Source organism: Amborella trichopoda, chromosome 1 (genome assembly GCF_054954075.1).
Source record: "Amborella trichopoda isolate Santa Cruz 75 chromosome 1, AtrichopodaSantaCruz75HAP2 v2.0, whole genome shotgun sequence".
Lineage (NCBI taxonomy): Eukaryota > Viridiplantae > Streptophyta > Magnoliopsida > Amborellales > Amborellaceae > Amborella > Amborella trichopoda.
The window spans coordinates 14,368,388-14,395,605 of record NC_142336.1 but is presented as its reverse complement, the minus strand read 5'-3'; the positions used below and the strand labels follow the sequence as shown (position 1 = coordinate 14,395,605).

Below are 27,218 nucleotides of genomic sequence, written 5' to 3'. Positions count from 1 at the left end.
TTCATCAAGAATTCCAGAACTTCAAGACCGGCAGTCATCCATGAGCTCGTTTTTTTTTCGATAATGTTGATTTTTATATAGTATAAGCCGGAGTACAGAGAAAAGAAGAGAAGTGCTTTTCCACAGGCGAAAAGCTAACAGAACCCTTATGAAAAGGGGGGTGAGAGAGTAGATTCCAAAAAACATATCTTTTTAGTAGTTACAGTGACAGAAACAAAGTAACCATCAAAAAGATGTCGATCCCAAAAATCAAACATGACCTAAAGCTGCTCCATCTTTAGCTAGAGAGTCCGCTGCCTATTTTCCTTCCCTCCAAATGTGCCTCCATGTGTTGCGCATATCCCTGCAAATATAGAAACAAAGCAACCATCAAAAAGATGCCGATCCCAAAAATCAAATGTGAACTAAAGCTGCTCCATCTTTAGCTAGAGAGTCCGCTGCCTATTTTCCTTCCCTCCAAATATGCCTCAATGAGGCGCGCATATCCCTGCAAATATAGTGAACCTCATCAATCAAAAATGTGTGCCAACTTCCAAGGAGGAGGAGAAAATTTAGAGGCCGAAGCAATAATATTTTTTGAGTCTCCTACGATTATGAGGGGCTCCGAGAGGTAAGGAAGACAAAGTTTGAAGCCTTCAAGGAGGGCAGTTACTTCTGCCTCCATTGAATCAGAATGTCCAATGGATTTGGATTGGTAAGCTAGTGTGGTGCCAGAGCTATAAGCTCTTTTTCTATAAATAATTAAAATCAGCAATGCTATGTTATGAGCATCAAAATGCATAATGAAGGTGTACTAGAGACCAAACTCATATAGCAAAATGCATCATTAAAGCAATGGACAATCATGGAACAAAGATTCATGAAGGCTCAATTCCCAAATACATTAACAAATCCTCCAGCATAGAAAAAAAAAAAGCATATAACCTATCATAACACATGTCCAATGTTATCGAGAGATTGAAACCCATCCACGTCATTTTGGTGGTGGTTGTACCCTCTAAATTTTCGGTTTTACAGTAAAACTCTTCTAAACCGGCATCAAATGTTTTCATCTTCATATATTATCATCACTTAAATTGATTTAATAAATTTGGTTTGACTTGGTTCATTTAACACATTTCTCATGATTCACATACAAGAACCGTGCATTGGTTAAGTTGATTGTCCGTGTAATTTTTTTTGAGTTGCACTATTCTACTACAACAATAGTTGCAATAGAAAGTCAGCAGCTACATCATGATCACTTAGTAATGAGATGATGTTTATGAAATATTGTTAGGATGAATTAGTTTCACCCTCTCTCTTGGGTACCATCTAAAAATAATTGTAGATGTCTTACTTTTTGGATTATGACGTGGATGGGTTTCAATCTCTCTATAACATAGAGAATCAACTTAACCCAAAAAATAAAACATCCGCAACCATTTTTAGATAGTACCCAAGAGAGAGGATGAAACTAATCAATACTAACAATATTTCATAAACATCATCTCATTACGAAGTGATCATGATGCAGCTGTTGACTTTCTACTGCAACTAGAGTTGTAATAGAACAGTACAACTCAAAAAAATTACATAGATAATCAACTTAACCAATGCATAGTTCTTGTATGTGAATCATGAAAATGTGTTAAATGAACCAAGTCACACCATATTTATTCAAATGAAGATAATATATGAAGATGAAAACATTTGATGCCAGTTTAGAATAGTTCTATAATAAAATTGGAAATTCAGAGGGTACAACCACCACCAAAAGTAAAATAAAAAAATCAATATGCAACTCTTCACCAATCTTATCCCGAGGGTACAACCACCACCAAAATAATATAAAAAAATCAGTATGCATCTCTTTACCAATTTTATTAAGAGGGTATAACCACCACCAAAAATAAAATAAACAAATCAATATGCATTTCTTTACCATTAAAAAAGAGAATAAACTACCATGCATCTCTTTGATAAGCTAGAACCACCACATAATAAAAACCAGTACAATATCACCAAGATTGATTGCAGCCAGTTACTCATTGCATATGGAAATTCACAGAAATAAAAATCAGTACGCATCATGATCCATGACCACATCAAAAAAGATCGATGTGCCCTAAAAACAGAGTAAAGAATTATGGCAATTGTAGAAACACAGCAACATATGACGATATGACTGAATTTGAGAAGATAATAACCAACCAATCAAATGATCTTTCAAAAAAACATCTTAATCCAACTAAAATCGATTAAAATATGTGTGGTCAATAAAATATGTGAAAATCAGTATACATGTAATAAATCAATAAAATCTGATTTTTATCAAAATAGATTATTCAGTGTTCTTATTCAAAAGCTTACCAAAAACTAGTTCATTGAGCACTTGTCAGGTATTTAGTTTTGAAAATGTATTTGGTACTTGAACTAAAGCAATCAACAATCAACAAATCTGTTAAAACGGGATGGAGGCTTTGTTTCCTCTAGAGAGAGAAAGTGAAGAGCTTGATCCACAGAGGGAGTTTGTTTCCTCTAGAGAGAGAAAGTGAAGAGCTAGATCCACAGAGGGGATTGAGCTGAGAAATGGTGGGGATGGCGGTGTTGTTTCCTCTAGAGAGAGAAAGTGAAGAGCTTGATCCACAGAGTGAATTGAGCTGAGAAATGGTGGGGATCCCGGTGTTGTTTCCTCTAGAGAAAGAAAGTGAAGAGCTTGATCCACAGAGCTGAGAAACGGTGGAAGAGGGTTTCCTTCTAAAGAGAGAGTAGAAAATTTCTCCAGAGATAAAGGTGCAGGTGGATTTCTTTCTAGAGAGAGATTTGAAAATTTCTCTAGAGGGAGAAGAGGGTTTTCTCTAGGACTTTCCGAGAATATTCCCAGAATCCGAACTACTTCACGTGGCACAACATATGGGCCGTGTGAGATAACAATTGGGTCAGGGAGAAGGAGATCTTGAGGTACAGCAGCAGCAGGGACTTTTCTGATGCCTCTCGTAGTGCCGGGTTTTCTCACAGATAGAAACTTGTTCCGTGGGTCATTCTTCATCCTGACCGAAAAACCGAACCTCATGGCTGCCTTGCCTGCCTGCTATAGAGAGGAGAAATAGAAAGAGAGAGAAGAGAAAAAGAAAGAGAAGCTCCCTGGTTCGTTTGTTTAAGTAAGTAATCGATCGCCAACGGCTCTTTCTTTCTTTTTCTTGGATCCTAGAGAGAGAGAAAGAAGAGCAATAGAAAGAGAAGCTCCCTGGTTCGTGTGTTAAGTAATCGATCGCCAACGGCTCTTTCTTTCTTTCTGTTTCTTGGATCCTGGAGAGAGAGAAAGAAGAGCAATAGAAAGAGAAGCTCCCTGTTTCGCGTGTTAAGTAATCGATCGCCAACGGCTGTTTCTTTCTTTTTCTTGGATCCTAGAGAGAGAGAAGAGCAATAGAAAGAGAAGCTCCCTAGTTCGCTTGTTAAGTAAGTAATCGATCGCCAACGGTGATTTCTTTATTTCTTCTTCTTGGATCAGAGAGAGAGAAGAGCAATGGAAAGAGAAGCTCCCTGGTTCGTGTGTTAAGTAAGTAATCGATCGCCAACGGCTCTTTCTTTCTTTTTCTAGGATCCTAGACAGAGAGAAGAGCAACAGAAAGAGAAGCTGCCTGGTTCGCTTGTTAAGTAAGTAATGGACCGCCAACGGTGATTTCTTTATTTCTTCTTCTTGGATTGGAGAGAGAGAAGAACAATAGAAAGAGAAGCTCCCTGGTTCGTGTGTTAAGTAATCGATCGCCAACGGCTCTGACTTTCTTTTTCTTGGATCCTAGAGAGAGAGAACAGCAATAGAAAGAGACGCTCCCGGGTTCGCGTGTTAAGAAAACAACTGATCACCAACGGCTATTTTTTTCTTTTTCTTGGCTCCGAGAGATAGAAGAGAGAGGAGAGAGACGAGAGAAATGGAATGAGAAGCTCTCTGGTTCGCATGTTAAGTAATCCATCGCCAACCGTTTTTTATTTTTATTTTTTTCCGGTGGCAAGTACCCAAAGGCTCTCAAGTATCCTGCATTATTATTATTATTTTTTTTTTTTTTTTTTTTTTTTTTTTCTCACCTCAAATATTTATGATATTATATAAGATGCGGTTTCTATAAGGCTGCGACCTTAAACAATCCAATCAAGACACCTCCAAATTTTATAATTTTGGTGTAAACGTTAAAAAAATTTCCTAATTTCGTGGTCTTTGAATAATTAAAGCTCTAATTTCGTGGTCTTTGAATTAATAGCACTTGCGATTTTAGCACTTGGAGAGGGGACTAGAATTCTAACCATAACAATTCGAATTACCAAATGCGAGTCCTAATTTATCTAGGAAATTTACACTACCTGCACATTTGGTTCGTGTGAAAATGTTTTTTAGCTTTTTGGAAACATTTTCACATGAAAAAATTCTCTCATGTGTGTCAAGTGTAAGAACATTTTCATATCAATTGGTCTTAATGTATCTTTTCATACCAATTGACAACTAATTGATGCAAAAATATTCTCACATGACCACATAAGAGAATTTTTTCACGTGAAAAAGTTTTCTAAAAAACATTTTCACGCAAACAAAATGTGTCTAAAATCTAAAACAATAGCGGGTGTAATTAGGCTTCCAAGGGTTTAAGGAGAGAGATTTTAGGTCGGAGGGATAAAAAATTAATGGATTTGATTGGAAGTCATATTTTAGGAGAAGTATTGGAGTTTCCCGAGAAAAAGCAATTTTAAATTAAGAGAGAAAAAATTAACTATGACAAAATTTCATAACCACTCATATTTGTTCTTCCTTCTCCCTAATGATACAGATATAGATAAAACAATAGTGTTTACGAAAAACGACTTTATAAAACAATAATTGTTACAAAAAGCAACTTTGTCAAACTGAAAAACAACCTTCCTTATTCATCACCCTTTATCAGCTTGAATGAATTGGGCACCTCCACTTCTCCCATGAACTGCCCTGTAAAAAGTCCACCAATAAACCGAGAAAGAAGCTAATGCGAAATCCACAATGACAACCCCCCAATAATGAATCCATCACAGGCCAATTCAGAATATCTCCCTTCATTGTCTTTGGGCATGGCGGGTAAGCATAGCATCAAATATAACGGCTAAAGGCTATTTCCCTCATTCCTTGAGTCGGTCACAATAACAGCTTGGATCTAGAAACGGCAATACATCTCTCAATATTGCAAGCTCACCTTATTTCTTGAACCTTCGCAACACCCATTTCTCGGAGAGGAGCTTCTTAACGGATTCGAGGAAAAGATACCGCTCCAAATCTCAAAACCTTGGTTACCCATTTCTCAGAGCTGCATCAGACAACCAATTTAAGGAAAAGATGAGACCCATGCTCAAGTATGTAAGCCCTTGACCAGACAAATTCCAGACTTGAGCTTCCTCGATTCCTTCCTAAAACCAGCCAAGACAGCACAACGAGCTGACCTAAGGACCTTCACGCCATCTTTCAAGCAAGCAAACAAAAGCCTAAAAGCAACATGGAATCTCTTAGCCAACAAAGCCCATGCAAAACCGAGGTATAAGTATAGCAGTCTTTTACCTTCATCTCACTAAACCGCTTGATGGCTAAGTCCACCCGACCAGCTTTAAACAACCCATGAATCAAGCAATTCTTAGCCACAATGCTCGATCTCCAACCCCTTATCTCCATTTATCTAAAATGCCTTCTCGTGGCATCTACATCACCTATCTTACACAACCTATCAATCCGCATTGTATGGGTATATTCATCACTTTTTTTACCCCCATCGTCTTTTTCTCATTCACAAGCCGAAAAGCTGAGACCAAGTCCCTTCTTTACAATAGCTATTCATCATGCTGTTGTAAGAAACAATATCAATAGGGGCCCCACAGCCAAGCATCCGGTCTGTGCAAGCATAAGCCTCTTCAGTCATACACAACTTGGAAATATCACTAATCATTGTACAATCTGCAAAGGCATCGCCATCGATATTGTAGCCCTTATGCTTCATTTCAGAAAAGAGCTCAAAGCCAACATTGGCTTTACCTGATCAAAAACAACAGGTTATGACAGTTGTAAAAGTTATGGCATTTGGGGTATAACCCATCTTCTCAAGCTCCTTGAGGACCCTTCTCGCTTCATGTATCTTGCCACACCTACACAGTCCATCAATTAGTATGTTGTATCTGATTAATTCTTGAGGGCAACCGAGCCCATCAAGCTTCCTAAACAATCTAAGGGCATCACCTATGTCACCAGCCTTGCATAGACCATTGATTACGGTATTATATGCAGTTAAGGTAGGTGCAATGTTCCTCGAGAACATGTCCTGGATAATCTGGTAAGCATCATCAGACCTTCCAACTTTGAAGTAACAGTGGATCATTGAGCTATAGCTCCAAGCATCAGGAACAATCTCAGTCTCTAGCATCACATGGAACAAATCAAGGGTCCGTGATATAAGCTCTTTCTTGGTAGCACCGGCAATTAGAGTATTGTAAGTGATAACATCAGGCTAGGTTCCAGCTTCTTTCATTTTGTCAAGAACTGAGTATGCAGCATCAACACTGAGAAACTGGCAATATGCAGCGATTAAGTATTGTAAGTCACAACATCGGGAAGATACCCAAGCCGTATGCCGACTATAATTAGGGCTTCGGCCTTTTCCAAGTTTCTAGCTTTGCAAAAGGAAGAGATACAAATGTTCAGCAGCCGAGTTGATAAGCCACTGATCATTATTTAAGCTCGTGGGATAAAGAAAAAGGCTAGAGTCCTGCATATAATTAAAATGGTGAACTATACAATAACTAAGAGAAAATGGAAACCATTGTTTATTGGGTCAGCACCGTACATTGGAACAGTGGACAACGATAGATCAAGCGTGGGACCTGTCATAAGTAGCCCCTGTCTCTCCATCATTTCCATGAATGGTGGTAACCCAATTGACTATGGTTTTTGCATGGAGCATAGGATTATATACGATACTTAGTTAACAACACCCTTTTCTGTTTCCGATAGGTTAGTCAGGTTCAAACGTACATCTCAATGTTGAAACTTTCAGAACCTTCCAATTGAGCAATGGGCTCAAACCCAAGACCCCTCAATTCCAGGTGCAACACATAGAAAAAGAAATAAAAGGGCAGATTCCAGAGCAAATCCACAAGTATGACTTGCATTCTATATAGAAAGGGTCTTAAGACCATCACTTGTTAACCTGCCCAGAGTCTGCTCTTGAAGATTAACCTCTAATGAAAAACAAGAAAGGACGAATAAACTAGGCATGGAAACAAAATATAAATTTAGACCTACACATCTTTAAAGGACAAACAAACTAGGCATCTATTGGAGTATGGAATATGGCAATTGTAAAGTGTAATTCTTTTCTTGATGAGGAACTGTGGAGATTTCTTGTATTTTACTGATGGCCCAGGGCCCCACTACAGTAGATCTTCATTGCTGCCATCAGGGACATCGAGTGAATGCCCTTTGATATTTAGACTTACACATCTTGAAAGGACAAAGAAACTAGGCTCTATTGGAGTATAGAATATGGCAATTGTAAAGAGCAATTCTTTTCTTTGTAAGGAACGGTGGAGATTTCCTATATTTTTGTCACACCCCAAGAATTTACAATACTGTTATTCTTGAGATGTGACAGACAAAACATATATACATCTATTGATAGGATAAATTTACAGTGGCGAGGTCTTACAAAGTAAATAAAGAAAGCTAGTACAACAACAGTATCTTCCAAGGTTGATCTTGACTATCACTCAAAATGAATCCGCAGTTATTCTGAAAAAATGTTTACCATAGTTTGATGAGTTTGGCTACTCAGTAAGTGATCATCATAATCCTAAAAATAATCATGATTGAAAGATATCAATATTTTTCAAAATGAGATCTATTAACAGAAATGCATCAACAGTTTCACTTTCAATAAATGCATAATTAAGTATAATCCGAGTAATTGAAATGCTTATAACACTTTTAACGGCAATACATAATTCAAAGGATTTCACAAAATACCCTACTGGCGTCCCAAGTAGGTCACCTATATACCCCATCAGCGTCCTGATGGGTCCACTTAATCCCTATCGCCGTCCCAGATAGGTCCACTTATACCTCACCGGCGTACCGGATGAGTCCACTTAATCCCTACCGGCGTCCCAGATAGGTCCACTTATACCTCACCGGCGAACCGGATAAGTCCACTTGCATACTTAAATTATTTCTAAATCTCTTTAAACATTTGAAAGCAGCAATATCATGTACTCAACATATCACTGAAACCATTAATATGAATTTCACTTAAACCATTAATAACAGTCACTCTCTATAATATTTCAAAAATAACCAATCAAATATTTTGGGCTCAAATTTAGAAAGGTAGCAGTTTGTAAAGGCATTCTAGCATAATTGCCAATTTAATATGTATAGAAAAAAAACTCTTATAAAAATTCAAGAATACGGAATTATCACAATTTATGGAATATCAATTCACAAATAAACATTTCACAACAATACTATAATCAATTGCAAAAATGTCAATTTTTAAATAATAAGGCAATCATTTGCACATGAATTTTACAATGTCTAAATATTCAAAACAGTAAAAAGAAATATCACAATTTTACTAAAAGCAGAAATATCACATTTATTTCTAACAATAGACAAGAAAAATAAATAAATTTATTTTTCTAATTTACAGCATTCAAAATTTCTAACATAGATAAAATATCACAATTTTTATTAAAAAGATTATTTTTCAAGATAATGAGGTCACGTGCGCATAAAATTTATCGCGCCTAAAATTCATGATAATAAGCAGAAATAATTATTTCATTTTATTTTTAAAAAGAATGGATTATTTTTCGAGACAATGAGGTCACTTACATACAAAATTGATAAAATAAAGATCCTAGACGGAAATATCACTATTTATTAAAAATAGACTATTTTTCAGAAAGACAATGTCACTTACACATAAATGTTTGGGAGGGAGCTTCCGATAAAAAAATTCGGTTCGAGAGAGGAGTTCACTGTGTTTCGACCAGAGAGAGAGAGATCCCAAAATTTTGTTTTAGGGTGGGAGTGCTCACATCCCCTATTTAAATTCTTATAGCGTATTATTATATTATTTTATTACGCTCTACCTCATACCTGAGGTGTCGCGTTAAAAGTCTGCTTTTAACGTACGAAAACCACGTCCGCTAAAGGACGTTGCCAGCTGCAAGCAGGAAGCAAAAGCAAGCAAGCAAAACAGGCAAGCAAAAGTTAAACGAAGTAAAAGTTTTTGAAAATAGTGATGGTCCCCAAGGACCATCATACTCAAACAGACCATCACCTATTTAAAAGCATCTTTTCTCCTTTTTTTTTTTTTTTTTTTTTTAATTTTAGGATTTTTACAATTTTACTGGCCCCACTACAGTACATCTCCATTGTTGCCATCAAGGACATCGAGTGGATGCCCTTTGGGGTACCACATAACATAAATCCCTCAGATTATATATACTTTCCTACTTTCAAATGCCACAGCATTGCGAAACCACAGAGGCTCTCAGTTATAAAGTAAGAAATTGTTCAAAGTCTTCAGTGTTTTTTGTTCTTGTGGCGATGTTTAAACCAATTTAGTTCATTGATTAAAGAAACTAGTGGGTGGGCAAAAGGCAGAAAGTTGAATAAAGTACCCTTCTGAAAAATAATTTATTCATCATCAAAGCCTTTTTTCCAACTAATTGGGGTCGGCTACACGAACCCTGGTCCGTCATTCTACTCCATTAAGGGTCATACCTCAGTGAGGCCATAAGTCTCCAAATCTTTTTTCACTACAACTAATCATGTCCTTTTGGGCCTACATCTTGCCCTTTTTTAAGTCTTCCACTTGAACTTACTCGCACCACCTAGCAGGCATTGTACTGGGTATGCACAACACATAGCCAGCTCATGTAATTCTACTTTCTCTCATCTTATCGCCTATTGGGGTCAAACCTAAATTCTCTCGAATGTATTCTGAAAAATAATTTATTGAAAGGCAAAAATGTGTGCAAGGAAAAATACAAAACAGAGGTACATCGAAAAAGGGACAAAGAATATTTGTATGTAGGATTGCTTTGTTATGATAAGCTTTTACATTTTCCTCTTACGTCTAGTAAGAGAGAATATAAAATATCAAAACTACATATTACTTTGCACAAAGGATTTAGAAAAGCATTAATGCTATTTGGACTGGACCAATTAGTGATCAAGGAGGGCACCGATTCGATCCAAACCAATGTTTCAAATGCAGAATACGGTCCCGATGCAGTCAAGGAACCGATGCGCCTCGATGCGGTCCCGATGCAGTCAATGAACCGATGTGGCTTCAGTGTTTTTTGTTCTTGTGGGGATGTTTAAACTGAAATCAATTTAGTTCATTGATTAAAGAAATTAGAGGGTGGGCAAAAGGCAGAAAGTTGAAGAAAGTACCCTTCTGAAAAATAATTTATTCATCATCAAAGCCTTTTTCTCAACTAATTGGGGTCGGCTACACAAACCCTGGTTCGCCATTCTACTCCATTAAGGGTCATACCCTCACTGAGGCCATAAGTCCCCAAATCTTTTCTCACTACAACTAATCATGTCCTTTTGGGCCTACATATTGCCTTTTTTTAAGTCTTCCACTTGAACTTACTCGCACTACCTAACAGGCATTGTACTGGGTATACACAATACATAGCCAGCTCATTTAAGTCTACTTTCTCTCATCTTATCGCCTATTGGTGTCAAACCTAAATTCTCTCGAATGTATTCTGAAAAATAATTTATTAAAAGACAAAAATGTGTGCATGGAAAAATACAGAACAGAGGTACATCGAAAAACAAAATCAGCTACAAAGAATATCTATATGTAGGATTGCTTTGTTATGATAAGCTTTTACATTTTCCTCTTACGTCTCGTAAGAGAGAATATAAAATATCAAAACTACAAATTACTTTGCACAAACGATTTAGAAAAGCATCAATGCTATTTGGACTGGACCAATTATTGATCAAGGAGGGCACCGATTCGATCCAAATCAATGTTTCAAATGCGGGATACGGTCCCGATGCAGTCAAGGAACCGATGCGCCTCGATGTGGTCCAGATGCGGGCACATCACCTTGATGCAATCAATAAATAAAAAAATTCCATAAAATCTCAAAAAATAGGTTAATGCATGAAAAAAAAATATGGAGGTGATTTATGAGATAGTAGGTATCTAATTTATTCATTAACTCCAACATTATCAGTCGTCGGAGACTCTGAATCCCCTGATAGAAGAAATTAGAAATCGAAAATAGAAACTTGAAACTGACTTTATAGAAGACATTAGACCTTAGAAAACATAATATTATCAATCTCCTTCAAAACAACGTCCAAGCTAATCCCAAATCGAAGCCCAACCAATATCTAGATCAAATCAACAATTTTTTTCAAAAAACATTTTTGTCGATTTTATTTTCTGCCTCTTCATCTTATCTAAAAACGGCCACATTTGTGGCTTTTTTTGTGTTTGAGAGGAGAGGGGGGGGGGGGGGGGGGGGGAGATTTAATACCCCCTTAAAACCCTTTCCCCCCTTTTTAGGGGGAAATGACAAAAATACCCATGCTTACGGGCTCTATTTTCTCCCATGAGCTATGTGGCGCATATGCGCCATGCGCTATGCAATGGGATGTGGCTCATATGCAGGTACATCCCACCAAAGCACATATGCGCCCCTATGCAATGCACTTCAGGGTGCATAGCATATTATGCAATGATGCGACTGCATTTTAAAATAATGATCCAAACCAATTTGACAGGCCAATTCACCTGTCGGATCAGCCTGGAAATCATAAATAAAAAATCTATAAAACATACAAAAACTTGTCAAGACCACTCCAAACCAGTAAAGAACTGGCTAGTTCAACCAGAGCAACTGGTTGGACCACCTGGCTCAAGCCAGTTTTTGACACCTTTTGACCACCAGGAGATTCAGTGATCAGACCAGGCTAATCCCAAGCCTAGTCCCTACTCCAACAGGTCATCCCATCCAGTCCTTTCCAATCTTAATGTCATCATAAATCATGCTTGATTTTAAAGGTAATTAATGAAAAAAGGTTTGATTTGAATATGCATAAGAATGAACGTGAATATAACAAGATTGTTTCAATCATTTCTATGAAGAAACTAGAAGAAGATGAGGCAAAAGCAACTGAGCTTTGGTCTCTCTCTCTCTCTCTCTCTCTCTCTCATGTGCACAAGGCAAAAAGGATTCAAAGACTCTCTCTCTCTCATGTGCACAAGGCCAAAAGGATACAGATTTACCATGGATCTCTCTCTCTCTCTCTCTCTCTCTCTCTCTCTCTCTCTCTCTCTCTCTCTCTCTCTCTCTCTCTCTCTCTCTCTCTGCAAAAGGGATAGATATAGTATGGATTTCTCCCGCAACTCTCCCCCCCCCCAAACAAAAAATAAACCCCCACCTCCCCAAAAATAAATAAATAATCATGAACATACCTAGTAAGCACTGAGTCCTTGAATCAACTCAAGTTATCCACCTGGTGGCCGGTTAAACACGCCCCTGATAGCATATGTCACCACCCCACTCGTACTTGTGGGGCCTTGCACACCTATCACTCCATTTGCAAATCCACCCAGCAAAGGATGAACGTTACCACCTGTAACACTCCCACCATGCATCACATTCATGGGTGGCTGGCCCTGCATGGCATACGACGGATGATAACGAGTCGAGCCCAAAACTGGTGCCTGAGGCAAAGGAGCACCTGGTCTTGCAGTATACAGTCAGAGTGCAATGCAGTGACGGGTAAGGAATTTGGCATTGAGCCCATTGGCACGGAAGAAGTGAGAGAAGATAGCATTGATAAGAGAGGAGGGGGCATAGGAAATGAAGATGATGACAAGGAATGCAACAAACCAGGTGGGAGAGGGGGTTAGGGCATATGCATATGTTGAGGCATAGCCAACTAGGAAGGATGTGGAACTGGGGGCAAAGGAGTTGGTAGAGGGAGAGAGGCCATTTGGGGAGGTCTAACTTCTTGTGGGATTTGGTGGTATTGTGTGGATTCCAAGAGAAAAGGATGAGACCCTGAAGGGAGAGGAGGTTGAGCCACAGACATTGGAACTTGGAGAGGTGGCCTTTGTTCCCCTTGTTCTGATGAATCCGGAATAGGAATAGATAGAGGCATTGCTACCCCAACACCAGGAATGGTTCCTTCGTTGCATGTCAATCCAGGTGGAAAAGCTCCAGGAGAGGCTGGGGCTTCTGGTAATGGGAAATTGCTTGATAGACGGCCTACAAGTGTAGCAGCATCACTGGGACCTGTAGAGGAAGAAATGAACCAGACATTTTTTATTTTTTTTTAAAGTTAGAAAAGAACCAAACATGAAACTGTGGAAGACTGGAAGCAGAATAAATACATATTTCTCTGCCTGCTAAAATTTCAAGGGAAAATATAAGGACTATATCCACATGAAAGTACAATGTGATCCAACTTAAGACAAAGGCAGAACAAGGTGTTTAAAGACATTTTTCAGCACCATGGGTCACTAATGCAGAATAAAAGGGAGATGCCGGTCAATAAAGCCTGACAAACAGTGAAAATTTTGACAATCTCAGAATGGCCCCAAAACTAGCCAAGATCTTCTTAATGGCTCCAAAAAGTCACCTACCAAGTTTCGTCGCATTCCGACATGTCTAAGGTAGCGCAGACGAAGAAACAGTTTCGGCAGAATCAGTCCCTTACACCCTGAAATAAGACCCCTATAACTACAACCCTAGTTCGGAGTATCAAACGGCCGTGGGACCACCGCCATTGGATCTGGCATGGTTGAAAACCCCCAAAGGTCAAATTTCAGCTTAAACGGACACTCCAGGAAGAAATTATGAGTAAAAGACCAAAACATAAAGAGCTGCACACTATTCCCGTGTGGCCACCCTGCAACTAATCTCCATTAAAGGAACAGTCACGAATAATGACTTGCGGTGCTCATATCTCACTCGTCCGAGATCGAATCACGCTTAAGCTTGTTGGAGCATGTTTGTCTTGTCGAGAAGAGCGTTTTGATATGTAGCACGTCCCGTGACGATGACCGAGCCGGGAGAAAAGCTAGATAGAAGTTGCCAATTCGTGAAGAAAGTTGTAGGAAATCAGCAACGACACACCTCGCTGGAGCGGCCAAATCATGTCGTTCGCGTATCTGATCGATGTTAGACCAGCTGCATCGGTGCGTAAGGTCCATGGCTATCACAGGTTCGAACCCCACGCGTAATGAACGATCGGATGTTACACAAAAGCAGGTCGAAGTCACTGCAGATTCCGGTGACCGGATCCCAAATTCCTGCCAAAGTCCAAAATTGCCAAAACTTCGTTCAGGCAACAAATCGCCTCCCGTTTGTTGCAACGCGGTCGTGGTAACATAGTTCAATTCAGCGAAGAAATAACATAAAAACAACAAGACAAAGACGCACTATCGATCGAAAGTTTCCAAGTTCTATTCAAATTTTAAGTTATGTGATCATGCCTTTAAAGTGTGATTCATGGCTTAAAATTAATATCAAAATGATCGTAGTATTGAGCCCTACATGATGGCAATCATCTTTCGTGCATTCGGATGCCGAATCATCAATGGATCATCCAAAAAGAATCAAGAATGTCCCAAGTTCTCAGCAGGGACTGTTTTGGAATTTTTTCAATTGTTAGGCAGGGGCTAATCAATCAGTTTACACCCTATTTTCTCATTTTATTTAATTCAAAAAATATATAATTATCATCAATTAGGGTTAGTTTCGGGTAATCCACCCACGTTTTAGCCTTAGTCTATAAAAAAATGCTACTTCTCATTGTATGAGGAGGCTCTTTTTTTTTCGATTAAAAAAAATTCTCCTTCGTTGAGAGTAAGAGTGGGACGCGTTTCTTTTTTGAGAGAGAGGAGAGAGAAAGTTTAGAGCAACACCCTTCCTACTTTTAAGGTATTTTCTCTCTCTTCCCTCCTCTCTCTTCTCCTCTCTTCTCTTTCTTCTTCTTCTTCGTCTTCTTCTTCTCCGCTGAGTCTTCCTCAAAGGCCATGCACGGCAGTGGCAGTGTCGCGCATGCCTCCTTCTCTCCTCTCCTTCCCTCGACATGGTTTGCGCATAGCGTTAATCGTCGTTGTGCATAACGCCGTCTTGAGGAGCACATGGTGAGCTGAGCTGCGTTCACGCAACGGGCCGGACTCTTGTTTTGGTTTAAAGATTGGCGTCGCGCACAGCATGCACATCGCCGACCGCGAACCATCTTTCTTTCTTCTCACGGGCTACAGACGGCACAAGCTCTATCTTTTCGACGTCTTGCGCAAGCGCAGACAGCGATACCCATGCCACGCGTCTATCACAGACGACGATGTCTATCGCTGCTCACGAAAGGTCGCAGCAATGACTATCGCTGCCAGCAGGCTTTTCTCATACCCTGAGCTCATCGTAGATGGCAATGACTATCGCCACCCGCGAAGGGTCATGCTGCCTTCTCGCGTTGTCGACGGTGATGGCTAACGTCGTCTGCAGTTCAGTACTCGTCCTCTCGTCGTAAGCAGCAGTGTCCAAGACCATCCAAGGACCACGACACTGTTACTCTCTAGTTGTGCACGGCGATGCCTAACGCCGTCTGAATCCTTTTCTCCCTCCTTCATCTCTCGTCTTCTCTTTCTTCTCTTCTCTTCTCGCTTGACTAAGGATAGACTTAGTCTAGTACTGTCATAGCAGTCTGGCTGTCGAGCAGCATTGCCTTCGCGTTGGTCCAGAGTACCATGCCCGTCTTATTGCCACATCAGATTATGACGATCATATTGGCCTTGGTTTCGAGTAGTATTGTCGTGGTGCCGGTCTGAGTTACCGTGCCCATCTTGCTACCATTACCTCTTCCTCATCACCTTAGTCTCTCATCTTCTCTATGAATATGCATCGTCCTAAGACAAGGGTGGGTCCTTTGGCCCACATGTCTTGCAAATTAACCATGTTAGTGCAGTGCAGAAAACAAGGAGATTGCAGGTCAAGGGAGGCGAGTTTGAACCAGTTGAAGCAGCTAACATGCTTTCCGTCGTGATCTAAGAGGGTGCCCACACGAGTCAGCCCGAGTAAGTCACGGACCCAAGTGAGGTTGGTCCCCACCTCACGTTTTAAAATTCCTCTCTCACCAGTTGGCCACCTGCCCTTGTTCTGTGAACAAGGTTACCAAGAGAGCAATCTCAGGTCTTGGGTCTTACGAACCCGAGACACGTGTCACCCGATCACCTAGATCCAGAGAGGCGAGATCGAGGCATCTAACCACAAGGACCCCTTATAATTTTATTTTTTAGTATCCTACCCTGGTCTTGTGTTACAAAGAAATGTTGTTTCGTTGAACAATCATAAAGGATATCACTGTTTTGCTATTATGCTTAAAACATCTAGGTAATCTTGATTGTAAGGTAATAAACCCATACCCTGATTGTAGCCAGCAACATGTTTCTCACAAGAAGTATCTCCCAATAGGTTTCTACACCAAAACCTTGTTGTGTGGTCATTGTTGCCACTGCATTATATCAAACGACTGCTAATTAAGTTGTTGTTATGGAACAGTGCTTCAAGCAAGGATACTTAAACCTTCTTGCCACAGGAAATTGAAACTTAAACATCAAGTACGTCAGGGGAAAATGCACAATGCTCATTGATTATCGAATATGGTTCAGCATTGGCTTATTAGAATTAACTGACAAGGTCATCAAACTCAAAGAGTTTAGAGATTACCCATAATACAGCTATTAAACATGCCTTATTCTCTAATATTAACTTGGGACCTGATGAGAATCAAACTCTATATGCCATGTTGCAGGACTCGCCACCCTGACCGCCTCTACTTAGAGCTTGCTCTCAGCTATTAGACATTTCTTTTTAACTATAGTCATTCTATGTTTTAAACAGTAAGTGCAAGATTTCCATCAAACCAATAAATTTTTCAATTTTTCAAATGTTCTCCTGCACATAAAGGAAATCCATTTTGATTTGAGTATAAAGAAGCAAATTTAAGAGCAAATATGCCCTATTCATGTCAGATCGGCTTGGTGAGAATGTGAGTATGGCAATTTGGCAATGTATCAGAGGAAATTAAATTGTTTTTCCATCAAAAAGACATCACTGATTATAGTTGCGGAAAACATACATTCTCAAAAAAAAAAAAAAAAAAAGGAAAACATCAGAAGTCCTAATGCGAAAAAAGTTAAAGATGGTGAAGCACATTTTGCTTAACCCCCCAGAACAAGATCAGTGATCACCTACAAAGGATATAGCCAATAGGATGCTAGGCAAGGTCCCACACATTGTTTTCATGTGCATTATTCACTTCAGCGTGAGGTGTTTCATGCCTATCCATTAAATATAAAGACCGATAAATGTGAAGAGCTAACAATTAAGACAATTGCAATTACAAAAGATAGGTATAAACAAATTGGAACCATAAATTGTAACTATAAAAAAACAAAATGCCATTATTAGTACTATGATGCAAGACAAAATTACTCTTATTTTTTATTTTATGTAGTGATGTATAATTTAATTTTAACGCTTCTAAGTGTTTTAGGAATTCTAGCTTTTTTTTTATATATTTTTAGGAGTTGTTCAGAAAAGTAGTTAGATTGCTTATGGAATATTTGTTTTATTAGATGAGAAATATTATTACGAATTTTCATTTCACATGGGACTATTTGTAAATCTTGTTTTGGTGAATGGAATTATGGACTTTTGTACTCCATAAAGATATAAAAGACATGCGTGGAGGTCTAGATCACATGACTTTGTAAAGAGGAAAAAGGAAAAAAAAGCTTTTGTTCCCCAGTTAGGTTTTTGGAGAGGCACTTGTGCTTTGCTTGGAAATTTTTTATTTTTTGTTCTTCATAAATTTCCACATCAATTGGTATCAGAACATAGGATTCTTGAGTAGCAAGGGTGAAAATCTTCGGTCAAGTCTAGAATTTATCGATTTCAGCCAGTGTTGACTAATTTCAGCCTAACACTTGTCAAATTCAGCTTAAAGTTTGCAAATTTTTTGCCTAGGGTTTGTGATTCAATGAACCTACAACATAAAGAAGGGATTGTGGAAGGAGAGCTCCCGTAGACCTACCTTGAGATGCCAAAGATAAAGAGATTGAGGATCTTAGGAGGCAAGTTCAGCAGCTTGCACAACAACTCATGGGCATAATCATGGGCATGACAATGATCTTTTCACAAAGAAGATGTAGAGCACAAGCCCATGCTCTATATGAAGAGTCGAGTGAAGAAGAAAGTGATAGACGACCTACACGTGGGGAACATCACTTTAGGGTTTTCAAATTGAAGGTAGACATTCATGATTTTAATGCACATTGTATCCAAAACCAATGGGTTGTAGATTGGGATTCTCAACTATTCTTTGAGCTTGCTCAGTTGAAGAACAATATCTTGTAGGAAATATGATATACGATGATGAACAATATTTTATGGTTGAGCCGATCTTTGGGAAAGAAAACGATGAAGGCCTCAAAGGAGAATCAATTGATGAAGTTGTTGGTTCAACAATCGAATCCAGCCCTCATCTCGAAGATGACCACATGGTATTTTCTAGGGTTGAACTAAGGTAATTTCAACAAGTTTATGTGATGGATAGACTCTATCGACATATAGTGACCCCTCTCCTCGAGATGTTCTCAAAAGGGTGTATATGTTTGTCGATTGATTTCGAAGCCCCAATCTCAATGCATAGTCTCAAAGCATAATGTTATGGTTGAAAAAGGTTTTGGAACTAATGCCAAGTAACCTTAGCCTGCTTCCAAATTTAAAGATGAGTTTTTTCCAATTAAGGGAGTCTGATGCAGGACAAAATCATTCTAATTTTCTTTTATTGTTTAATTTTCAAGGATGTGTATTAATTTTAATTTTACGGTTATTTTCAATTTTGTGAAGTTTTTAGGGATTATAAAGTATTTCTGTATTTTTTAAAATTTATTTCCAATTTTGTAAAGTTTTTAGGGATTATAAAGTATTTCTGTATTTTTTAAAATTTTAGGAATTGTTTAAAAAAGTAGTTAGAGTGCTTATGGAATATTTTGTGTATTTTAAATTAGGACCAGTGTTTTAAAAATCGCCGATCCGATCCAAAATCGAACAATCTGAATCGGATATCGGTGATACCGCACCAGATCGGGTATCCACTGTCTTCAAAGCCCCATGCAGCTTTTTACCATGCCCTATGCATATTAACTTATTTAAAACGCCTTGTACCATGCAGCTTTTTACCATGCCCTATGCATAATAACTTATTTAAAACGCCTTGTACCATGTCTTTTATGTGGTGTACTGCTCCCTCATCTTTTCGATGTGGGGCAAATGCTTATTGTCTATCACTCATCGAGAAAGTTACTAATGTTTGCTCCGTGTATGGAAACTTGGCAAGTATTAATGTCCGGTATCACCAATGTGGGGCAAGTATTAATGCCCAATATCACCACTAAGGATCCACATTTAATTTTGTCTATTCACTCGACGATGTGGGGCACATATTAATGTCCATTGTTAAAATTAAATTAAGCTTTTTGTAATAAAAAATAACCTTTTTATTAGATATTAGGCACTAAGTCATTGGTTAATAGAGATTAAAAGAAAAACAAAAAAATACTAGCTCATAGGATATTAGAACAATAAAAAATAATATTAATACTAGTTTATTGACCATTAAAAAGATTATTAGTTTATGCGACATTTTAAAATAAAAAAAATAACACTAACTCAAACGACTTTAAAATCTATTTTAAAGTTGCTTCGTCAATTATCCCACATGGCAAGTATGATAGTTATATATTTTTCTAATTTTATTATAATATACTTACAAATTTACGTTTCTAAATTCTATACTTTTGTAGATTTATTTATTTGTAAGGGTCACACCTTTGTTTATTATTAATAATTATATATTGATAATCAAATCTTGCATTTTATTTGTTTATTTATTCACATTATAAATTATATAATGTATTATTTTTATTACAGCTGTAAATAATTTTTAAAAAAATTAGATGATATTATAAGACAAAGTTTAAATTTATTCATACAGGGAAAAAACATCTCAATATTCGCATATTAATGAAAAAAATGAAAGTTCTTAATGTAGCACCCCCATTTCTTATTGGATTCCTAAAAAATAATATTTATAATGATTTTTAATATTTTTTTTGGATTTGTTTTAGGCCGAATCTGACCGATTCTCGATCCGAAACGCCGATTCACCGATCCGGATGGATTTTTGGGGTGCCCGATCCGGGGCACCGATCAATTTTTTAAACCACTGGTCAGGACTATTTAGTCAATCTTATTTTGGCAAAAGGAACTATGGGCTTTTGTGTTCCATTTAACATATAAAAAGAGGTGCGTGGAGGGTTAGGCACCTGTTCAAGTGACTTTGACATGGGGGAAAAAGGAAAAGGAAGCTTTTGCTCCTAAGTTAGGATTTTGGAGAGGAAACCCTGGTTCCCTTCAAAATTGTTGTTTGTGCTTTGCTTGGAATATGTTTAACTTTCTGGTTCTACATCACAATGTATTAAAAACTTAATGCTCACAGGATCAGCAACTTATAAATCAGGAATCAACTTGCCCAAATAATTGGAAAATTGAGAACAGCACAGGGACTTTGATAAATTTGGAACACTTAGCATATATAGGACAGAAAGACAAGCTTATACTGCCAGCATCTTGTGTAACTTATTCATTTCATGTGGCTTCAATTGAGACGAAAGAGACATTACCCAAAGAGCCAGTGAAAGATAGATCCATCATAACTCCCACTCACTCACGAAATACTCTTCATGGAATGGATGCCACACCAAAGCTAGCAAAATAACTATGCCAACATTATCAAATATAATCAGTTATTTTAACAATACATTATCAGATATGGTCTTCCTATCTTGATACCAAACATAAATAAAAATGATCAAAGCTTACATGAAACTGTTAATGTTTCCCATTGTATTCATTCATTGATTACATTGAAAATAAGAAAAGTTTGTGGTGAACTCGCATCGAAGCATCTAAGAAGGACCCTAGATAGTCTAGGGCCATGGGCTGCAATTTTGCCACTCATATGAAGTCAATGCAGTGCTTGTGGCGAAAAAAGATGTGAGAGAAACCTAAATATTATCAATGATGACATCAACAATAAGGTTGTACAAATCTGATGCAGTATATTAGAAGGTACAAAGAAATTCTTATACAAATCACAAGCTTGAAACTCATGCCTGATTGGTTAAATACAGGCACCATCAAATAGAATAAATAGATATACATAAAGATTTGGGCAGTGGGCAGAAGAAGCATTAGACTGGAGTTCAAAGCTAGGGCAGATATAATAAAAAAAAAGAAGGAAGCAACTACCACGCATACCAATCAAGTCCACAATTAGCACACAATCAAATCAGTTTGTTACTTGTTACAAAGTAAAACCAATTAACCTGTAAAGAAGTAAACAATAAAAAAGAGTCCACCAGATGAATTACAAGTGCTTAAAATTGCAAAAGTCCATTGGCCATTGGGGATGATTCTATTATGCATAAAATAATGAATTAGAAAAAAAATAAGCAATAAACAAATTACCAACCAGTTACATCCTTGCGATGACCACGATAAGATTCAAGCTCCTTCATAGTTCATATATCATAAAGCTGAAAATACGATAAAGGTTTTAAATGGTGACTAGGGTCGAGATAGTAACACTGGGGAATCAATCAATGGACTATTTACATTGTTGAGGAAAAAGAATGCCCGACAAACAATTATAAGTGCATCATTAAGCCTTTGAAAAATTATCCATGCATCATCGAGTCAATGAACATCTATGCATGCATGTAGGTATACACAGCATCAACACAATAGCATTTGGTGAACTTAAACAAACGCATATCAATTTGCCATATGACCCTTCATGAGGACATTCTAAAAAAATTAAAAATTAAAAATAACTCAACCTAAAGATCTGCTGATGTAACAAAAAGCAAGAGAGCATTCCAACAGGTAGTCATATTAAGAAAAACTTTCTTTACAGGTAAAGAACATCATCACCAAATGAAAGAAAAACTCAAATAGGATCAAAATGGTGCAATTGATACACTTTTGGAAACGTCTATGTCCTTCATGGCCATCTGGAGAACCATGATTTGCTAACCTACCACCACATTATTAGTTGGGCCATGTGCAAAGACAACTATCCAGCAATTAACTATGAAATATCTTTCATATCATAAAATAATAGTGCTAAACATAATTGGAGTATGGGAGACCAGTCATCTCCCATTAAATGACATTGATAACATTCCCTAAATAAAAAGCAATCATAAGAGGCCTCGTGCAAAAATGCACGAATGCATGGTCCCCAAGGCCCCAGTCCTTGAGAAAGTAGTGACCTCAAAGTGGATCATTACCACTACAATTTAATGGCCACATTCATCCCTGAATACTCCAAGTTCCCGACCTTACTTCCTTACCTTAAAGAAACATGATTTGTAGAAAACAGGCTGAGCACCAGTCTCAACACAGAAGACCTATTACTACATCAGTTCCGAACTTAGTACAGTAATACTAAGATGGAAAGTGCAAACTATAATATGAGATGATCATGCAGCTTTTCATCGAGAACAAGATGATATGCTCAAAGCTAAAAGAACACATTAATTCAAAGTAGGCCATAGATAGCCATTGGAATTGCCAGATCTCGAGCAAGTGACCACCAGATTATTTAATGCAGTCATATTCAAGATGCAGCATTAGTAAACATGAGCAACCTAGATAGGTAAAATAATGAACTTAAGGCATTCATAATTAAATATCATGAAGGCCTGCTAAGAAGATGCCAACCTTAATGATCCGATCTTTTGAAGACGTGAGAACCCAATTACCATTTTGATTCTATTTGACACAAAGCACCCAATTCTTGTGACCATGTGTGCACATTTATAAATGCCAAGTTGTATTTATTATATTTAAATGGAAGTGAATCATTAAATTTTCATGGAAGCAAATCTGATCCTTTCAGTGAAAATGCGTTCCAACTCACAACGAACAAAGTTCTTTCCCTGATTTTGCATCCCAAAGTTTCACAAGGCTTTCCTTGCCACCTATGACCATCCAGGTACATAGAACATCATAACATTAAGCACTGCACAGCAATAAAACAAAGTGCAGGACATGTAAAACGATTCTTGCATCCGAACCTGAAATGAGCAAAGATTTTGTGGGGTGCCAATCAACACTCTTTACCTTCCATAAGTCACACGTCTGAATTTAAACACAAAAGAGACTCTCAAGTTATCCCTTGTTAGCCGTAATTACATGGATTATCCCTTTACCATGATAAAACTAATAAAAAGCACTATCCAAGGCATGCATCTTCCAGTTCAAAGCAACAGGTCCAGTTATCAAAGAACTTCATAGCAGGGGTGTAAACATATTTCTAGATTAGGTTTCATAAGAACATTTGGAACAAGGAAAAAGTATATGATGGCTTGATGAGAACAAAGTAGATAAGGATAAACAGAAAGAAGGAAAATGAGGACCACACAAGAAAAGGAGAAAATGTATCAATGAAAAAAAATACTGCAACGGCAAAAATAAGAAATAATTATGAAGACATACAAATAACACTTTAGTGCATGCACAATAAATCTAATATAAAGTACTACTGAAAAAAATATCTAATAGTGATCTTGCATTCACCAAGGAAAGAACTTTCAATAGATAAATAATCGCATATAACGAAGCAATGAGCTATAAGAAAACTAAACAAAAGGAATTTCAATGGAATAAATAATATGAACAAGATAAATAATCTAAATGGCAACTCTAAAGCAATCAAGATGTAGGTTTGACTTGGTGGAGAGACGTTTTCCAAACCCCATCACATGCATCTTTTCTAGTGTAGCCAAAAAGAGTTCCACTAGATAAATAATTCTAACTAAGTAATGAGCCATAAAAAGAACTAACAGTCAAATGCGAAGTAACCATATGCTAATAGATTCTCAAGGAGTATGGGTAGAGATTAATACATAATTGGAGGCATTTAGTTATTTCACAAGGATATATAAGGGCCTAAGTCAATGAGGTGAAGCCTTATGGAGATTGTGAATGATGTGCAGGTTTAAATAATGTATTAAGAGGGACCTATGAGAAAGACAATCGGGGAAAGACTGGAACAGCGGTTAAGAAGGAAATGATGTGGCCAGTGATGCACTTGTGTGCTCACAAAAGTACTGGGGGGTAGTTATATGAGAATAAGGTATGGTTAAACTTGCAATCTGAACCAATGTTCTCCATAAAGGGATATAATTTTAGCTTTGAAACTGGAGAAGCAATGTAAGAAATTGATGGAGCACATTACAAAAGCATATTAAGTTAGCTGATCCCGCTCAATAAAAGTGGGTCTTATTGAACTACAAAGTCCAGGGGATCAACTATATCCAGTGGCCTCAATTGTATTATTTGCCATAATCCCTTCATTAGTTTATCTATTCTCATATATAACACCACTATTAAGGGTTGGACACATAGCATTCAAACTACATGGGAGACCTAATATGACAGAGAATGTAGGATAGGTACACAACACATAGACGTAGTGTCCCAATACACATACACACACACACAAAGGAATCCCCAAATGGAATATCCATAGCACATGATAACATGAATGTAATATTTACATGAAAATAATCAATTTGACTGAACATTTTGGCTGGTTTAACAATGAGTATGCAAAAAATCTTATTGGTAACGTAGGTTTTGTTTCTATTAATTTGACCCTTTTTAGCTTTTAATTTGACCCTTTTTAGCTTTTCTTTTTTTTTTTCTAATTTAATTTCTTATGATTTTGGTGTTTGCTCTTCACTTTTTTCTATGGAGTACTTTGATTAGACTACCTTTTCCTTTAGATTTATCTTTTGATAGCTTCAGACTTCAGAGTTGTCAGAATTTGTTTTAATCATCAGAAGCCTGATCTCTTTATATACTGATGATTATTATATCAGTTTCAACAATGAATATAATCTCATTAACAATGAAAGTTTTCTCTACTAAAAAGCTACTTTTTATTAGCCTTCTGTATTTTTCTCTAATTTATTTTCTGCATTAGTTCATATTATTTTTCAGATTTTTTTACAAATTGCTTTGATTTGCACATTTTCTGATTGTTCATTGATCTTGGTACATGCCATGCTTTGCACGTCGCTGTACTAGTATGTTAAACACACAAAAGTCCAGGTTCTCCAAAGACAAAAGTAAGGCGCAATTACCAGCTAGTGTCCGCTCTTCTTGGCATTGAGCAAAGTCCCACACTTTAACAGTACCATCATCAGAGCAAGACCAACTTCAGGTCCGTCCTTGAGAAACTGTGAAAAAGAATAAGTCCATATAATGCCCATGAATGATTAATAAATACCTTTCTGTTTGCAATCAAAAGTTAACCATTTTTTTTTTTTTTTTGAGAGATACAGAGTCAAACAGTATACCTCAAGTCACGAACGGACTCTTTGTGTGCAGATTTATTAGCCTTCACATTATTCATGTTAGTTTGCCAATACCTATTGAAAAAACACCTTGTAGAAACATTAGTGCTTGAATGAGATAGAGTGAAACTAGTGTTCTAAAACACAGCTCGAGGGAAGAAATGAAAAAAATTTTAAAAAAATCACAAAAATTTTAAAAATGCACAAAATAAAAATATATAGAACATAGAATATTATGGGCTCTGAAAAGTAAAAAAATCTAAAAAAAGAATTTCAGAAAAAAGGAAAATAAGAAAAATCATAAAAAACATAGAAGTATAAAATAAATCAGATTTATGAATCTAAATTAAAAACGAAAAATACCCAAAATTTCAAGGCCAAGCCCCCGATCTTTGTACTTGATGAGAACTGATGCTTCAAATCCTTGTCAAAGCTTCCTCAAACAACCAAAATCAAAATCCCCTTCACTAGTTTTGGCTTTTCAGTTTGGATCTGGGATGTCCTGAGATCTTGAAAACTTCGAATGAATAATAAATCCAAATTATTATGTAATTTGGATTTATTATCAAAAAAAAAAAAATTAATCAAAAAAATAAATCCAAATTATTATGGCCTATATAGTACCAGCAAGTACTATACTAACACGCCCAAGTACGATGAAACACTAGCGAGTCAACGAAAGTGTCGCAGTAATGGATGAGTTTGTACCAGTACTCGCCAAAGTATGGTATTCGGTATCTTTAGGACAATGGTGTCATATTCGGTTCAGAGTGTTATTTGGTTTGGTGACAAAACTTAAGCAATTCGGTGCTTTGGCTGATTCGAGGGCTGATTCAAAAGAAGACTTTGGACTTTTTTTTTTAATTTAATATAAATAAATTAGATATTTATATATAAAATATATATAAATAATAAAAAAATAAATAAATGCATAAATACTTTTATATAGCTATTTCTTTGCTGGCCAAAGCAGACCCGAAGAAGACCTGAATCATACCCGAAGCAGCCCGAATCTGGCCGAAGCAGCCTGAATCTAACCGAAGCGGCAGCATCCAGCTTTACTTCTCTTCGGTTTATGTCCAAAACCTGAAGGCTTCTGCCTCTTCGGCCGAAGCGAAACGAATTTGACAACATTGCTTTAGGTACCATAGTGCAGACACAGTAGCTACCAAGCTCTAGTAAGTCACCCAAACCAGTCAACTGGGGCAAGTGTTTGAACACTAAGTGAAACCAAAACAACAAAATTAATATTTACAATTGGCATACTTGATCAGGCCACCATCATCACTCATGACCATCCAATTCACGTTATGACTCCATACCATGGACCTTATTGCCGATCATGAGCCTTCATGCTTTGGAAACACAAAAATGACAACGATTAGCATTTCGCGATACTCCAAAAAAGAAATATGAAGGCAGCAGAGAACACACATAATCATCCATTTTGATTGTATCAAAGTACAATACCTGAAGAAACATTTCGAAATTAAATGATTTGTCCATTCCATTGAGTGAATTCGCCACTTTGAAAACCTGTGATAAGCCTTCGCCCTGTGGGGACCCACTTCAGCCAAAAAAACAGAGATTAGAGTGTTTGTCACAAACAAAAGAAGGATTTTTAGCAACATTGCTAAAACATACTCATGCAGTGAAACAGAGAGCGCAAATTAGGCAGAACACTGC

The 27,218-nt window shown here is 37.4% G+C and overlaps 1 long non-coding RNA gene across 15 annotated transcripts; it reads right to left on the bottom strand.

Moving 5' to 3' along the window:
* LOC18444527 (uncharacterized) lies at positions 1 to 26,300 on the bottom strand. Of its 15 annotated transcripts, none has more exons than XR_016051966.1 (7): positions 25,896 to 26,300; positions 25,536 to 25,607; positions 25,320 to 25,415; positions 23,247 to 23,310; positions 21,638 to 21,701; positions 12,498 to 13,323; positions 4,702 to 6,554 (listed from the first exon to the last, which is right to left on the bottom strand). It is a non-coding gene; the product is annotated as an uncharacterized LOC18444527 (long non-coding RNA). The 15 variants fall into 15 exon arrangements; XR_016051967.1 differs by lacking the exon at positions 23,247 to 23,310 and adding an exon at positions 7,692 to 7,774; XR_016051974.1 differs by lacking the exon at positions 23,247 to 23,310 and adding an exon at positions 7,692 to 7,774 and having other exon boundaries at positions 21,634 to 21,701; positions 25,896 to 26,299.
* Positions 26,301 to 27,218: the final 918 nt, after the last annotated feature.